The sequence below is a fragment of the Penaeus chinensis genome, chromosome 19 (genome assembly GCF_019202785.1).
Source record: "Penaeus chinensis breed Huanghai No. 1 chromosome 19, ASM1920278v2, whole genome shotgun sequence".
Classification (NCBI taxonomy): Eukaryota; Metazoa; Arthropoda; class Malacostraca; order Decapoda; family Penaeidae; genus Penaeus; species Penaeus chinensis.
The window spans coordinates 36,730,858-36,748,357 of NC_061837.1; the positions used below are offsets into that span (position 1 = coordinate 36,730,858).

The window sequence follows — 17,500 nt, forward strand, 5'->3', positions numbered from 1 at the left end:
TTGTTATATATATATATCATATATGACACGTGACTTAGTGAGTTGGTGGTGTCAGGATTCTTGCGTGATATATGTGTGTGTGAGTGTGTGTGTGTGTGTGTAAATTAAAATATACTGTATATATATATATATATATACACACACATACACACACATACAGGCAGATCAAAATACAAACAGAAACGTAGATCTGTATCAGTTGTTTCTAGGATTAAGATTCTCTAGCAGAAAACGTTTGAAATTTCTACTGTTTTTTCCAAACTTTCGAGCATGTATCTCTCTACAAATATTACATCAATTTATAAGTTCGAAACTACCTTCTTTTCTATTGCAGTTTCATCATATTTTTCATTTGCGTTTTGAAAATAATCACTAAACTCTAAATGAATGATTCTGCATATAAATCAAATGATTAATGATATATGTCAAGGATTCCTTTTGTCCCAGTAAACATTTGAACAACCTTTGTTAGCGAGAGCACAAAATAAAAGTAACTTGAAATTTTAATACAAACAAGGTCCGAGCAAAAACCTATAAATATCAAATGATTCCAGAAAGACAATTAATTTACCGATGTTATTTACTTTGTCAGTGCAGAGAAAGGGAGAGATAGATTACCTATGATTGATGATACCTCAAATTTAACTTGCCTATGAAATTTGGTTTGCAATTCTCTAGAAGGGGGAAAAAAAATAATGATTTGGTAAGGCATGATCTAGAACAGCTGCCAAAACGTCATTTGCTTACTCCCGGCCGTAATCTAAATGATTAATTGAGTTATTATTACATCGCCAAGGGCTGCTGTTGCTCACTTCTGATGAGTCTAAAAGAATCGAAAACTCGGTAGTATTAAGGCCTGTTGGTCTAGTGGTATGATCCTTGCTTCGGGTGCGAGGGGTCCCGGGTTCAAATCCCGGACAGGCCCCGGGTTTTTTTTATTTTGCTAATCCTTTGGAGGGACAGAGAGGGAATGGAGTGTGCGTTTGTTTGGTAAAGAAGGGGAAGAGGGATGGGCGCGAAGGGGTGAGGTTAAAGAGAGAAAGCTACAGGGAGGGATGATGGAAATTGAGAAAACAGTGAGAAGGAGAGCGGGGAACAGAAAGAGAGATAGAGACAAAGAGAAGAAAAGAGTTAGAGGGAGGAGAAAGAGAGAGAGAGAGAGAGAGAGAGAGAGAGAGAGAGAGAGAGAGAGAGAGAGAGAGAGAGAGAGAGAGAGAGAGAGAGAGATAGATAGATAGATAGATAGATAGATAAATAGATAGATAGATAGATAGAAAGATAGATAGATGCAGATAGAGAGATAGATAGATAGATAGATAGATAGACAGACAGACAGACAGACAGACAGATAGATAGATAGATAGAAAGAGAGAGAAAGAGAGAAAGTGAAATTGACTGATTAATTGATGAGAGACACTTTGACAGAACGTGCATAGGGACTCAAGGAACCTCTTTACACTAAAACATTATTTTTTCCTTTTCGTATATCTACGAGTGTGTGTTTGTGTCAAGGACGCAGGAGGTTATTTTGGAGATATTTGATGTCTTGCAGGATAGATAACACTTGTAGGACTAGATGTTAGTCATAGACAAACATATAAAAAGGGAGCATGGTGTGGGACGAGAAAAATAGATGTGAAAAAATGACACACAAGACATGTATGTATACACACACACACATATGTGTATATATGTATATACACATAAACACACACACACACACACACACACACACACACACACACACACACACACACACACACACACACACACACACACACACACGCACACACACACACACACACACACACACACACACACATTCAAATCTATATATTTATCTGTATACATAAATACAAACACATTCAGACATATACTGTATATATGTATACATATATGTTGAAAACACACATGCAAACACACACACACATAGATATGAGCGTATTCCTACTTTGGAACATAGATATTATTTAGCAAAGCCGGCCCCATGTACCCAAGGGGTTGTAAGTATCCAAGCAAAATAAATAATTTGGCGACCTTGTTCCGCTCGTTAATTAGGTAAATTTCCGGCGCTGACTACTAATTAATTACTGTTTATTTGTAGCTGACGCAAATGAATATTAAGATAACGGTTTTATCGTGTATTCTGTTTAAAAGAATTAGGAAAACAAAGACACTGACAAACGATATTAAACAACAGACATATCTGAATGCCATGTGCACACAGACACACACACACACACACACGCATTTACACACACACACACACACACACACACACACACACACACACACACACACACACAGGTCGTGCACCGAGAGAGGAGATAAGCTACACCCTCGCTGCCTTGGGGGAATATAATGCTAAAACTAGAAATGCTCAGCCTTCATCCCACGTGAAATATCAGCATTTTTTTTTTTAAGAATTTTACGTACTCCAACTGTGTGCTTTTTTTGTTTTTTTTTTATTGTTGTTTGCATCATTATTACGTCCATTACTAGTACATTACTGCTATCGCTTTTGATATATATATTTTTTTAATTGTTTCTATCATTATCATATCCATATATTTTATTATTATTCTTGCCATTATTGACATTGATATTATTATTACTATCATTATTAATAGCATTCCTGTTATAATAATTATTGTTACTATTATTACAATTAATGTCCATATACATTTTATCATTATCATTATAATTTTATCATTATCATCATTATCAACATTATAATCATGATATCCATTATCATTTTCATTTTGATCATGGTCATTATCATAATCATAATTAATATAATTATTCTGATTATATTCTTTAATATTGTTATCATTGTTATAATGATATATATTATTATTGTCATTATCTCTGATAAAAATCATATCACTATTCTTATGATAATCGTAATTATAATCACTGTTATCATTACTGCAGTATTACACCTATCGTTATCATAATTACCACTGTTATCATTATCACTATAATATTCATCGCTATGAACGTTATCATCAATTTTGACTATATTTAACATTATGATTATTATACCCTCTTTCTCCTTCACTGCCTCTACCTTTTACCTTTCCTTCCCTCGCTCCTCTCCTCCTTCCCTGCGCCCCGTCCGTACACGAATCCCTAGGTCGCAGGTCCCAAAAGCGGGTCTGTCCGGGATTTGAACCCGGGACCCCTCGCACCCGAAGCGAGGATCATACCACTAGACCAACAGACCATTTCTTAACTCACTTTTGTTGGAACATTGCAAATATATATTGGAATGACAATAGTATTGGAATGACAATTAAGTCGAAAACGTCTTAAGTAAGAGTAAATAAGGGGAAAAAGCAAAATTCATAAGCTCTTGTGCCTTAATATGGTGTACACTCACGAGCATATGTCCGCCTACACCTGCTGCTACACGCCGTTGTGCTGAGAGTAAAAGGAAGGAAGGGATTATAAAACCTCAGCTATAAGGTTATGAGAAAGGGAGTTATTTTTAATATATAAACAGATGAAACATGAAATAAACACTTTATTCGATTTAGATATAAACTAACACCATCATTATCACTATCTCATGTCCCTCTCTCATTGGGTGCTACCCCCCTCCTATTTGGATGCCTGGGGCCATCGTTCCTTCGCCCCCCCCCCCCCCCCTCTGCACGCCACCTGATGGGAGGGGCTAAATAAAAAGGGAGTGGGAGGGGAAGATGTGAAAATTACTAGTTAACCGCTCTCTCCCCGCACACGTTGAGAGGAAGCCACTCTGATAAAAAACAACGCTGTCTCTTCATAAATTAACAAAACATCGTGCACCGAGAGAAGAGATAAGCTACACCCTCGCTGCCTCGCGTGAATATAATGCTAAAACTAGAAATGCTCAGCCTTCATCCCGCGTGAAATATCATGCTCTTTTATTTAAGAATTTTATGAATTCCAGATGTGTGTTTTTATGCTACTGATGGGGTAGGAATATATCTGCGGGGAGATCGCTCTTGATTTATGGCGGAAGGTGGCATTTGCTGATGTCTATTTTTACTTAACCCGAATTATTATTATTATTTCTATCATGACTATTATTATGATTGGTATCATTACTGTTAGCATCAACAATAATATCATTTGAACCTGGGACCCCTCGCACTCGAAGAAAGGATCAGACCACTAGACCAACAGACCATTTGTTATATCTATATATATCTATCTATCTATTTATCTATCCTTCTATATGTTTTTTTTTTCTTTTTTTTTATCAGAATAGAGATATTTGTTGGAGTTGGAAGGGGGAAAGGGAATGAGAGGGAGAGAGGAGAGAGGCAGCGAGTAGGGGAGGGAGAAGGGGAGTGGGAGGCGGGATGGGAGAGAGGGAGTTGGAGAGGGAAAGGGGAAAGGAATGAGAGGACGAGAGGAGAAAGAGAATGAGAGGGGGAGGGGGAAAGAGAGAGAGGGAGTGGGAGCAGTAGGGGAGAAAGGGAGTGGGAGTGGAAAGGGGGACGGGGAGAGGGAGGGATGGGAAGGGGAGGGAGAGAGAAGAGGAAGAAGACAATAGAACAAAGTAGGGGGAGGAAAAGAGAAGGGAGGGAGAACCTGTTGGCTATGTGGCAAACGTTGAATATTTTATTGCAATATTATATGTATTATTGCAGTATTGTTAATCCAGCTGCGCCACTTTTTTCCGGCATCCGTATTCACTTTCACTGGATTATTATTATTGTCTTTACCATGTCTATTATTGTGATTTTATCATCAATGTTATCATCATGATCATTGTTATTGCTACTATCATCATTATCATTATTATAATTATTATTGTTATCATTATTTTATTATTAATGTTTGCACTATGTTTGCATGATATCACTATTCTTACTAATACCTTTGATACTAACCAAATTATTGTTCTCTATATGATATTCATAAGTATAATCACTATTATTACTATTACTGCATCTTCACTAATGTTATTAATACCATCATTACAACTATTGTTATTATCACTATCCATGACTATCATTATATTTATTATTATTCTCTCTCTCCTTTACTAATGTCTTCTCTCACTCCTCTCCTACCTTCCTACAGCCCGCTTGTTAGCTTTCAAAAAAAAAAAAAAAAAAAAAAAAAAAAAAAAAAATATATATATATATATATATATATATATATATATTTTTTTTTTTTTGTCAGAGTAATGGCGTGATAAATAAGGCTTTTTGACGACGTCTTATGCAAAAGCAAACAAACGTAGAAACAAAATATATTAAGCTGTGATATGTGGAAGGTGCCTTGGTATGGCTAACATACGTGCATATACACTCACGAGCAAATGTCCGCCTACACTTCAGCCTGACGTGTTTCTATACGTCATTGTGCTCCGAGTGAAATATAGAGGAGTGAGAGTGAGAGGGGGATAAAGGGAGTGAGAGTGAGTGGGGGATAAAGGGAGTGAGAGTGAGAGGGGGATAAAGGGAGTGAGAGTGAGTGGGGGATAAAGGGAGTGAGAGTGAGAGGGGGATAAAGGGAGTGAGAGTGAGTGGGAGAGAAAGGGAGTGAGAGTGAGAGGGGTGGGGGGGAAGGGAGTGAAAGTGAGAGGGGAGTGAGAGTGAGAGGGGAGAAAAGGAGTGAGAATGAGAGGGGGGGGGGGAAAGGAATGAAAGTGAGAGGTGAGTGAGAGTGAGAGGGGGGAAAGGGAGTGAGAGTGAGAGGGGGATAAAGGGAGTGAGAGTGAGAGGGGGATAAAGGAAGTGAGAATGAGAGGGAGAGAAAGGGAATGAGAGTGAGAGGGGAATAAAGGGAGACCTGATGACGATGGCTCTGTGGAAAATATCAGGCATATTATTGCCATTCTAATATTTCTATCAATATTGTTACTATAATCACGTTGAATTATGAAACAACACAAGAAGCAGCTCTCTCTCTCTCTCTCCCCCCACACACACACTCTCTCTCTCTCTCTCTCTCTCTCTCTCTCACACACACACACACACACACACACACACACACACACACACACACACACACACACACACACACATACGTGGAAATGAAAACAATCTCACAAAGAACAACACTGTCTCTTTTCCTACGTGCATCGAGAGAGATGAACTACACTCTCGTTACCTGGAGGAAATATGGTGCTAAAACTAGAAATGCTCAGCCTTTATCCCGCGTGAAATATCAAGATTTGTTTTTATCAAAGAATTTTATGAATTCCAGCAGTGTGTTTTTATGCTATTGATGGCGTGGGGATATATCTACGGGGAGATTGTTCTTGATTTATAGCGGAAGGTGGCATTTGCTGATGTCCGTTTTCTTTTTCGTTGGGATATCATTATGATCTTTATCTTGACTATAATTAAAATTGTTGTCATCATCATTATTATTATTATTAGTAATGATGTTATTAATTTACTTCTGTTGCTAACACTACTACTGCTACTTTAAAGATCATCATCATTCTAAATAGTATTATTTTTTTTTTTTTTTGTATCCTATTAAATGTATTATTGTTATTATTGTTATCATTATTGTTACAGTTTCTATCATCATTATAGTTATTCCCATTATTGCTATTATTAGTAGTAATAACATTATTATTTTTATTATCAATATCATCAAAGTTATTGTTCTTATTTATTGTTACTGTTATCATCATTATCATAACAATAATAATAATAATTATTATTATCATTACTATTAGAAATATTATCATCATTAATATTATTATAATCATTATCACTATGATTATGATTATGATCAATATTATAATCGCTATAATATTATTTTCATTATCATTAATACCATTGTTACTGTAACACTACTATCATTACTGGCATTTTTAAATAACAAGTATGATCTTACTATGATAATCATAATTATAAACATGATTATTACCATCACTAACATTATTATTACTATCAGCACTATCAAAATTACTATTTGATTACGACTATCATTAAACTTAGGGTTATTATTCTATTACTCTCCCTCACTGCCTCTATCTCTTGCCTTTCCTTCCCTTCAACTTCTCCTCTCCTACCTTACTACGACCCGTTCGTACTTGATGCTTGAGTGTGAGGTCCCAAAAGCGGGTCTGTCCGGGATTTGAACCCGGGACCCCTCGCACCCGAAGCGAGGATCATACCACTAGACCAACAGACCGCTTGTTTCCTCAGTTATCCGAAAAAGATACGACTATTTTTGTCAGTGTGATGGGATGATGGTAAGCAAGGAAAAGACGTTTTAAACAAAAGCAAAGAAACGGAGAAACTGAAAATATCAAACTGTGACGTGTGAGAGGTGCCTTAATATAAGCCTTTTTTGTAGCATACCGAAAGCCAGAACACTTTGATTGAGGTTGCTTCGTGGTTGCTACAAAACACGGTATCATCGAAGTTAGGAAACACATACAACATTTTGGAAAAAGGGGAAGTTATCTTCCTTAATTTAACATAAAAAAGTCATTAGAAAACTGCGTCATATGCTGGTATGATTTTTAACTACAAACAAATCTTAAGCTTCAGATGAAATGTAAAAAGTACCTGACTACTCTGCAACCTATACTTTTTATACAACCACTCTACGCTTCGCAAGGCTGTAGTAATTTCGAATTGTATTTCTGATTCAATTTTCTCATTTCATTTATTATTCTTCATATGAAAAGTGAAAGTGCTTGCATAGTTCGAATTTCAGGCAGCTGGAGAGTTTCAATGATCATGGGGATTTACTTGTCCATATTATATCAGCAAAAACACAGCAGATACACAGTTTTTGCTTTTATATATTTTTTTAAGCCTGTAAGGTTGCATCATATTTCAAGAAGGTACAGAGTGATCAGCAAGTCATGTCTCGGACACGTTGCAGATTCTTGTCTTGTCATTTCAGCGACCATCACGATTGAGGGGAAGGGGTAGGGGGTGGTAGGGGAAGGAGGGAAGCAACAAGACGGGGTAAGGGGGAAACTTGATGGTGATGGCTATATGGCAAATGTATTTTATTGTAGTTTTTAGCATTATCATCATTTTTATTTTAATCACTGTGAATTATGATAAGACAGAGAAGCAGTCAGTGTTGCCATGAATATTTCCACAAAACCTTTAGACTGAACTTTAAAAATTGCTAAACATGAGAGTAAAAGCTTATTATCCCGCCAGAGAGGATTTAAAAATAAAATGTAACTAAACTAAACTAAACTAAACTTTTACAAATATTTCTCGCTAAACCATAGCTCACAAACTAGCGGGAAAATCGCTAGAATGGCAACACTGAAAGCAATTCGGTATGGATTCTTATATTGTCTATCGGTTGTCAGCGTCTCTCTCTCTCTCTCTCTCTCTCTCTCTCTCTCTCTCTCTCTCTCTCTCTCTCTCTCTCTCTCTCTCTCTCTCTCTCTCTCTCTCTCTCTCTCTCTCTCTCTCTCTCTCTCTCTCTCTCTCTCTCTATCTCTCTGTGATTGTGTTTGTTTACGTGCGTGATTTGCGTTCATTTGCTATACAGTTCTACAGGTAGAGCTTTTTGTGCTGCGCCATCTGTTGGCGACGCGTAGAAGCATAAGCTAGGCGTAAGAGACAGACATGTATGCGAACGTACAGGAAGCACAACACACACACACACACACACACACACACACACACACACACACACACACACACACACACACACACACACACACATATATATATATGTATATATAGTATGTTCTGTGTCATATGTATTGCTTGCATACAAATAAATGTTATTTATGTTCATATTTTTACGTTGGAGATATATATTTCGTGTAAATATATTATCTGAGTTCATGTTGTTGTTTCCTGATATATTAAGGAAAAAATCCAAATGCAGTTTGTGCCAAATTACATTTTATATTTTGTCGTAGGCTCTTTTCAATACTAAGCCGTGCGTGGAGAGTAAAACACTTATGAATAACACCAACACTGTCGCTTGTCATACATTAACACACTCGCACACCAACAAGGAAAATGCAAAATATAAAAAATCATGTTATTGTTCCTATTATGAAAATCATAATTATGAGTAGTTTCATTACAGCTGGGTCATTACTAATATTATCCTTTTCATCACTTTTCTTTTCGAAAAAGATCATGTTGTTCCTATTGTGATAACAATAATTATAAAGACTATTATTATTATTAGTGGACCATCACTAATGCTATCATCAGCATTAATACAATCATTATCATTATTATTTTCACTACGATCAACATTATAACCGATTGTAGTTATGATTATGATGATTAATATCTCCTTCACTGCCTCTATATTTTGTCTTTTCTCCCCTTATTCATCTCCAAACCTTCCAATGCTCGGGTCGCAGGTCCCAAAAGCGGGTCTGTCCGGGATTTGAACCCGGGACCCCTCGCACCCGAAGCGAGGATCATACCACTAGACCAACAGACCGCGAGTGAAAGATTTAGTGAAAAATTACAACTGTTTGTCAAGATAAGGCAAATTGTCTTAAGCGGTAGCAAACAAATGGAAAAAAAAAAAAAAACATAAACTGTTACATGCAAAAGCTGCCTTAATATAGTTAACATACGTACGTGTACACTCCTATTCTCCAGCCTATAAGTCGTTGTGTCTAAAGAAGGTGGGGAGAAAGCGAGTGGGAAGGAGATGGAAACGACTAAACAGAGCAGGGGGAGAGAAACGGAAGATAGGGAACCAACAGGACGAGGTAGGGGAGGATGGCTTTGTAGCAAATGTTGAAAATTCTATTGCCACTATTATTATTATTATTATTATTATTATTATTATTATTATTATTGTTATAGTTGTTGTTGTTGTTCTTCTCTTCTTCTTCTTCTTCTTCTTCTTCTTCTTCTTCTTCTTCTTCTTCTTCTTCTTCTTCTTCTTCTTCTTCTTCTTCTTCTTCTTCATATTATTATTATTATTTTTATTATCACTCTGAATTACGACAGGACAGAGAAGCAATCGAGTATCTTAAAATATAAGTCGAAATGCAGTTTGTACCTTATTGGAATTTAAAATATTTTGTTCTAGGCTCTTGGTAGGCCCGAACCGTGAGCACACGCACGTCGAGAGGAAAACACTCACAAAGAAAAACATCCCTGTCCCTTTCCATATATTAACGCACTTTACACGCACCAGAGGGGGATATCCAAGGAGAGGAAATAGCCACACCCTTTAGTGCCTTGGATGAATATAATGTTACACAAGAAATCATTATCCCCATCATCATGATCATCACTATTGATTTTAATGTCTTTCTTTTCTTATAATCATGAACATCAAGATTATCATCGTGATTATCATCTTTTCGAGCAACACAAATAATACCAGCTCAGAGAGAGAATCAAAACGCAAAACATAACACCATGTCAAAAATTGGCATTGTCAGCCAAAATGTAACAGCTGAAAACGACATGAGTAAACAGCAAGGCATAAGTTAGGGTGATAAGACAGGAGAGTCACTTAAAGGGGATTCTGGTATAACTCGGGGCGGTGTTGTTGTTGTTGTTGTTGTTGTTGTTATTATTATTAATATATTCTTATTATTATCATTAATGCTGTTATTGATATTATTGATCATAGTAGCAATATCATTATATTTATTGTTATTATTATTATTATTATTATGAATATATTCTTCTTCTTCTTCTTCTTCTTCTTATTATTATGAATATATTCTTATTATTATCATTAATGTTGTTATTAATATTATTGATCATAGTAGCAATATCATTACGTTTATTATTATTATTATTATTACTATTGTTATTAGTATTATTATTATCATTATTATTATTATTATTGGCTTCGGATTATCTTTATTGTCATTGTTATTAATAGTAAGACCAATTACAACAATAACGGTCATCATCAATGTTGAGGACCATTATTATTATAATTGGTATTATTATTATCATAAGTATCATTACCATAATCATACTGATAATTATAATGATTATTTTCCTTATCATCAATAGAAGTATTATCACTGTTCATAGTAGTAGATGTAGAACAAGTATGAATGAAAATGAATATCTTCAAGAGATGTATTTCTGACGATGATGCAATCGAAATCAGTTAAATACATATATTGCTTCGTGAAGATATCCATTCTCATTATACCTTTTTTTTGCAATATTATCATCATTATCACTGTTATTATTATTATCATTATTATTGTTTTATACTATTCTTACGTCAACGTTATTGTACTTTGTAATATTGTTTCTGTTATTATCATTATCATTATTATTGTTGTTATTATCATTATCATTATCATTATAAATATTATTGTTGTTATTATGATCATTTTTATTACTACAAATATTGAAATTATTACCTTTCATTATCATTTTGATCATAGTCATCATTACATTACAATCATCATTACAATTATCATTATCATCCTTGTTATTACGATTGCAAATGATATTGTCATCATTTATCACTGTCAGTATTATTAGTCTAATAGCATTAGCATATGTATTTAAGGTATGAATAAAACTGAATATCTTCACAATTTATACATTTGTCAACATGAATACGGTTCATCATTATCATTATGATTATCATTCTTATATCACTAGTATTGTTGTTGTTATTATTCATGAATAATGATTATATTATATTTCCTACTTTACTGATCATTATTGATATCACTGGTATTATTATCACTGTATCATCACTGATATTATTGTGCAATATTATCAGACCAAAGACGTATGTACTTGTCTCCCCTTTATACAGTGGAAAAATGTACCAGGGCACTCAATAAAATTTAACCCACTGCTGACGGGCATGACTTGTACGTGTATGCCATGCCCACTGTGAGTTACTTGTTTGATTGTTTTTACACATAGATGGCTACACTTGCACTAAGTCACCAATGAGCCAGTTACGAGTACTGCCTGTCTTGCCCGGGTACCCTTTTCTTTGATTTACGAAAATAGTTTACGTTATCTTATTTTGCTGTTACTAGCAGAACCATCTATGTGCAGAGACATTTCACAAAAATTATAAGAAATGAACACAGCATTTTCCCCATTTTTAATTCATTTTCCCCGGCGGCATTAGGTTAATTATGCAGAACGTTTAGAGTATCATATTTATGCTTTGATTTTTAATATAATATTTATTGATAGATTTTAACGTTTTAAATATTTTAACGTTTCAATCTAACAAGCAGTTAACAGTGACCTTAGCAGTTAACGCGGCAGATAACTTTGAATGATCGATCAATCAATGTATCAGGGCAGGGTTGTGACATAGGTCTTATTAGTTTCCTATGGGAGACTAATATCTTAAACAAAATTTGATTATACATAATATTTATGCAATAGCTTTATATTTTTAAATCATAATATTTATGCTTTGAATTTTAATATAATATGTATGGTTATTTATTTTTACTTATAAAACATTATTTCTAGACAGATTTTTGAACGTTTTCAACATTTTAACATATTAATCACACAATGCATTTGCCGCTAATGGCCCTAATTGCTGACGCGGCAGATAATTTGAAATAATTAATCAATCAGTCACTCATATTATCACTGCATCATCACTGTGTGTATTATATGTATGTCATCCTCAGTTCTCCTCTCCCTTCTTGCGACTCATCCGAATGCTTGGGTCACAGGTCCCCAAAACGGGTCTGTCCGGGATTTGAACCCGGGACCCCTCGCACCCGAAGCGAGGATCATACCCCTAGACCAACAGACCGCTTGTTCATTCAGTCTCCGTTGCAGAATCACAAATACATTTTTTTTCCAAAGTAACTGGATGATAAGTAAAAGCAAACAAACGAGGAAACCGAAAATAAAAAAGGTGTGACATGCGTGAGGTGCCTTCGTATGGTTACGATATTTACGTATACACACAAGTCCTCTTAAACCTAGCCTGGCGTTTCTTTGTTCTTTATATCCAGAGTAAGAGAAGGGAGGGAGAGAGCGAGTAGGAATAGGGGGGGGGGGGGGGCAAGGCAGATTAGGGAATAGAGAAAGGGAAGGGAAGGAAGCAACATGGCTAAGACTAAGCATATCATACGGAATATATAACATGAGTGTATGCTTTTCTCTCTCTCTCTCTCTCTCTCTCTCTCTCTCTCTCTCTCTCTCTCTCTCTCTCTGTCTGTCTCTCTGTTTTTCTCTCTCTCTCTCTCTCTCTCTCTCTCTCTCTCTCTCTCTCTCTCTCTCTCTCTCTCATCCAACGAGTGAATGCAAATTTGCGTAAAACATTGTGTCTGTGCGCTTTTATGTGTATTACTTCCAGATAAGTAGGCCTACTTGAAAAGCATGTAATTGAAAAGGCTGACAACTGACTTCTAAAAAAGAAAAGAAAAAAGTCCTGGAGCTTAATGCTTACTAAATTCAGTCAGGTTTCATTCCATTACTATTAATAAAGCCTTTGACCTGAATGCTGATGTTTTTTTGTTTATCAATCAATCTATCTATCTATCTGTATATCTATCTATCTAATCACCAGCATTCAGATTAAAAAAAAAACTTGATAAACAGTATTCTAATCTCTAATAACCCTTTCCCTTTCCCGCCCTCCCCTGCCTCTCTGTGTCCTAAGGCTTTGAGTGTCCCAAAAACGGGTCTGTCCGGGATTTGAACCCGGGACCCCTCGCACCCGAAGCGAGGATCATACCACTAGACCAACAGACCGCTTGTTCATTCAGTTTTCGCTGCAGAATCACAAATACATTTTTTGCAAAGTAACTGGATGATAAGTAAAAGCAAACTAACGAGGAAACCGAAAATAAAAAAGGTGTGACATGCGTGAGGTGCCTTCGTATGGTTACTATATTTACGTGTACACACAAGTCCTCTTAAACCCAGCCTGGCGTTTCTTTGTTCTTTATATCCAGAGTAAGAGAAGGGAGGGAGAGAGCGAGTAGGAAGGGGGGGGGGGGTGCAAGACAGATTAGGGAATGGAGAAAGGGAAGGGAAGGAAGCAACATGGCTAAGACTAAGCATATCATACGGAATATATAACATGATTGTATGCTTCTCTCTCTCTCTCTCTCTCTCTCTCTGTCTCTCTGTCTTTCTCTCTCTCTCTCTCTGTCTTTCTCTCTCTCTCTCTCTCTCTCTCTCTCTCTCTCTCTCTCTCTCTCTCTCTCTCTCTCTCTCATCCAACGAGTAAATGCAAATTTACGTAAAACATTGTGTCTGTGCGCTTTTATGTGTATTACTTCCAGATAAGTAGGCCTACTTGAAAAGCGTGTAATTGAAAAGGCTGACAACTGACTTCTAAAAAAAAAAAAAAAAAAGTCCTGGAGCTTAATGCTTACTAAATTCAGTCAGGTTTCATTCCATTACTATTAATAAAGCCTTTGAACTGAATGCTGATGTTGTTTTGTTTATCTATCTATCTATATATCTATCGATCTATCTATCTGTTTATCTATCTAATCACCAGCATTCAGATTAAAAATAAACTTGATAAACAGTATTCTAATCTCTAATAACCCTTTCCCTTTCCCGCCCTCCCCTGCCTCTCTGTGTCCTAAGGCTTTGAGTGTGAGGTCCCAAAAGCGGGTCTGTCCGGGATTTGAACCCGGGACCCCTCGCACCCGAAGCGAGGATCATACCACTAGACCAACAGACCGCTTGTTCATTCAGTTTCCGTTGCAGAATCACAAATACATGTTTTTTTTCAAAGTAACTGGACGGTAAGTAAAAGCGAACAAACAAGGAAATCGAAAATAAAAAAAGGTGTGACATGCGAGAGGTGCCTTCGTATTCAGTTACTCGCGATTCATAATTTCAAAGAACTAAGAGTTATGAAGCCTGAATCATAATCAAGCTTGATCGTTTTTACATCGAAAGCGATAGTATAAGAATAGCCTTCGAATAAATATGTGTGTGTGTGTGTGTGTGTGTGTGTGTGTGTGTCTGTGTGTATTATATGTATGTATATATATGTATGTATAAGTATGAATATGTATGTATACTATATGTACATATGTATATGTACACACACACACACACACACACACACACACACACACACACATACACGCGTGTACATATATGTAAATATGTATGCATTTAGGTATGGATGCATGGATATATATGTATGTATGTATCAATTTATATATATGTATATATATATATATATATGTATATATATGTACATATATGTACACATGAATGTATGTATGTATTTATGTATGCATGCATGTATATATGTATATGTGTATGCATGCATGAATACAGTTATGTATGCAAGTATGTATAAGTGCATGTGTAGATACACACACACACACACACACACACACACACACATATATATATATAAATATATGTATATATATGTATATATATGTACAGGTATGTATGCATGTATGTATATATACACATGTATATATATATATATATATGTACACATGTATGTACGTATGTATATATGTATGTATGCATGTATGTATGTATGTATTAATGTATGCATGTATGTATGAATGCATGTACATACATTCATGTGTGTATTGATGAATACATGTACATTCAAAAAGTTATAGACAGAGGCAGAAAATAGACATCCCATATCAACCTCAGTGGATCCTTATTCTGGGTGACTTTTGACCTTCGTTATCTTGTAGGCCGTGACGTGACCTCGTTAAGTTGTATGGTTAACCCGATTTTCCTCTCAGAAAGGCATTTATATCTTATTTGTACCATATTTTATTTAGGGAGTGAGGGAGGTAGGGACTGGGAGAGGGATGGGGGGGAAAGCGGGAGAGGATGAGGGAGAGAGGGAGAGAGGGAGAAAGGGAGAGGGTGAGGGAGAAAGGGAGAGGATGAGGGAGAAGGGGAGAGAGGGAGAAAGGGAGGGGATGAGGGAGAAAGGGAAAGAGGGAGAAAGGGAGAGGATGAGAGAGAAAGGGAGAGAGGGAGAGAGGGAGAAAGGGAGAGGATGAGAGAGAAAGGGAGAGAGGGAGAGAGGGAGAAAGGGAGAGGATGAGAGAGAAAGGGAGAGAGGGAGAGAGGGAGAAAGGGAGAGGATGAGAGAGAAAGGGAGAGAGGGAGAGAGGGAGGGGATGAGGGAGAAAGAGAGAGAGGGGAAAAAAGGGAGAAAGGGAGAGGATGAGGGAGAAAGGGAGAGAGGGAGAAAGGGAGAAGATGAGGGAGAAAGGGAGAAAGGGAGAGGGAGAGTATAAGGGAGAAAGGGAGAGGGAAAGAAAGAGAGCAGTCATAATAATAGAGATGGATAGATAGGTACGTTGGTAGACGGAAAGGTAAATAGATAGATAGATGGATGGGTGAATGATAGATATATAGATAGATACATAGATAGATAGATTGATAGGTAGGTAGATAGATAGACTCATAGGAAGTTAGACTGACAGACAGATAGACAGGTAGATCGATAGATAGACTGACAGACAAGTAGGCCGATAGACAGCCAGCCAGCCTGATAGACAAACAGGTAGAAGGCAGATAGATAGAAAGATAAATAGATGGATATATTGATAAACAGATGGAGAGAGATATCATGCACACATAAGCAACTTTGCAACCGATAATGCAAGTCAGCTTAGTGCACGGTTTTCAACACTCGACGTAACTCCGCTTTATTGCCAAACTTGCAACAGCTGCATATTAATTCCTTGCCCTAATTTGCCCTCGTCGCTCTTATACGGGACTTGACTAAGTTCCGTGTAAACAAGTTTGAAGTTAGACCGTAAGGAGAGCTTAGAGGTTTACTAAAACCTGAGATGGCGGTGGTCATTTTTATACATTTTTAATTACTTTGAGATGCTGTAGGTTTGGATGCATTTTCATTTCAGTTGTATAAAGTTATCTTGCTGTCTAGCTTTTTAATTAAGTTTATTATTATTATTATTATCATTATTACCGTTCTTATAATTATCATTATCATTATTATTACTATTATCATTATTATATTTATTATTATTATTTTTATATTGTTATTATTATTATTATTATTATTATTATCATCATTATTATGGTTACTATGATAATTACAATAACTGTAATAATAACAATAATGATAATGATGATAGCGAAAATAATAATGATAAAGATAGTAACAACAAATATCATTATCATTATTATTCAATCCGGAAGTGCAGAACATAGAATATTATTGTTCCTTGGTCTTCGATAGTATACCACCTATTTGTTTGATATAAAAATGAATGGTTTAAGAATACGGTAGCCTGTAATAATAATTTGCATAAAAAAGAGCATTACTATGGGTACGTAGAGAGGGAGAAGAGAGAGAGAGAGAGAGAGAGAGAGAGAGAGAGAGAGAGAGAGAGAGAGAGAGAGAGAGAGAGAGAGAGAGAGAGAGAGAGAGAGAAGAGCAGGAGGAAGAGACAATAAAAGTGAAATCAATCTTTTTTAATAGCTAAACTGAAACTACAGGTTAAGGCAAACAAAACGGACAATAGACGTGGCGCAGAAACATCCAGTTTTCGAAATTCTGCGTCCTTTTTGGAAAACGACATGAAAAAAAGAAAGAAAGAAGGAAAAATTAACATCAA

At 36.1% G+C, this 17,500-nt stretch overlaps 7 non-coding genes across 7 annotated transcripts; 1 reads left to right on the top strand and 6 right to left on the bottom strand.

Moving 5' to 3' along the window:
- Positions 1-853: 853 nt before the first annotated feature.
- Positions 854-925, top strand: Trnap-cgg. The gene has a single exon. It is a non-coding gene; the product is annotated as a tRNA-Pro (tRNA).
- A 2,229-nt stretch (positions 926-3,154) lies between these two features.
- On the bottom strand, positions 3,155-3,226 carry Trnap-cgg. Its single transcript has one exon. It is a non-coding gene; the product is annotated as a tRNA-Pro (tRNA).
- A 3,854-nt stretch (positions 3,227-7,080) lies between these two features.
- Positions 7,081-7,152, bottom strand: Trnap-cgg. The gene has a single exon. It is a non-coding gene; the product is annotated as a tRNA-Pro (tRNA).
- Positions 7,153-9,336: 2,184 nt separating this feature from the next.
- On the bottom strand, positions 9,337-9,408 carry Trnap-cgg. Its single transcript has one exon. It is a non-coding gene; the product is annotated as a tRNA-Pro (tRNA).
- Positions 9,409-12,633: 3,225 nt separating this feature from the next.
- On the bottom strand, positions 12,634-12,705 carry Trnap-cgg. Its single transcript has one exon. It is a non-coding gene; the product is annotated as a tRNA-Pro (tRNA).
- An 875-nt stretch (positions 12,706-13,580) lies between these two features.
- Positions 13,581-13,652, bottom strand: Trnap-cgg. Its single transcript has one exon. It is a non-coding gene; the product is annotated as a tRNA-Pro (tRNA).
- An 874-nt stretch (positions 13,653-14,526) lies between these two features.
- Positions 14,527-14,598, bottom strand: Trnap-cgg. Its single transcript has one exon. It is a non-coding gene; the product is annotated as a tRNA-Pro (tRNA).
- Positions 14,599-17,500: the final 2,902 nt, after the last annotated feature.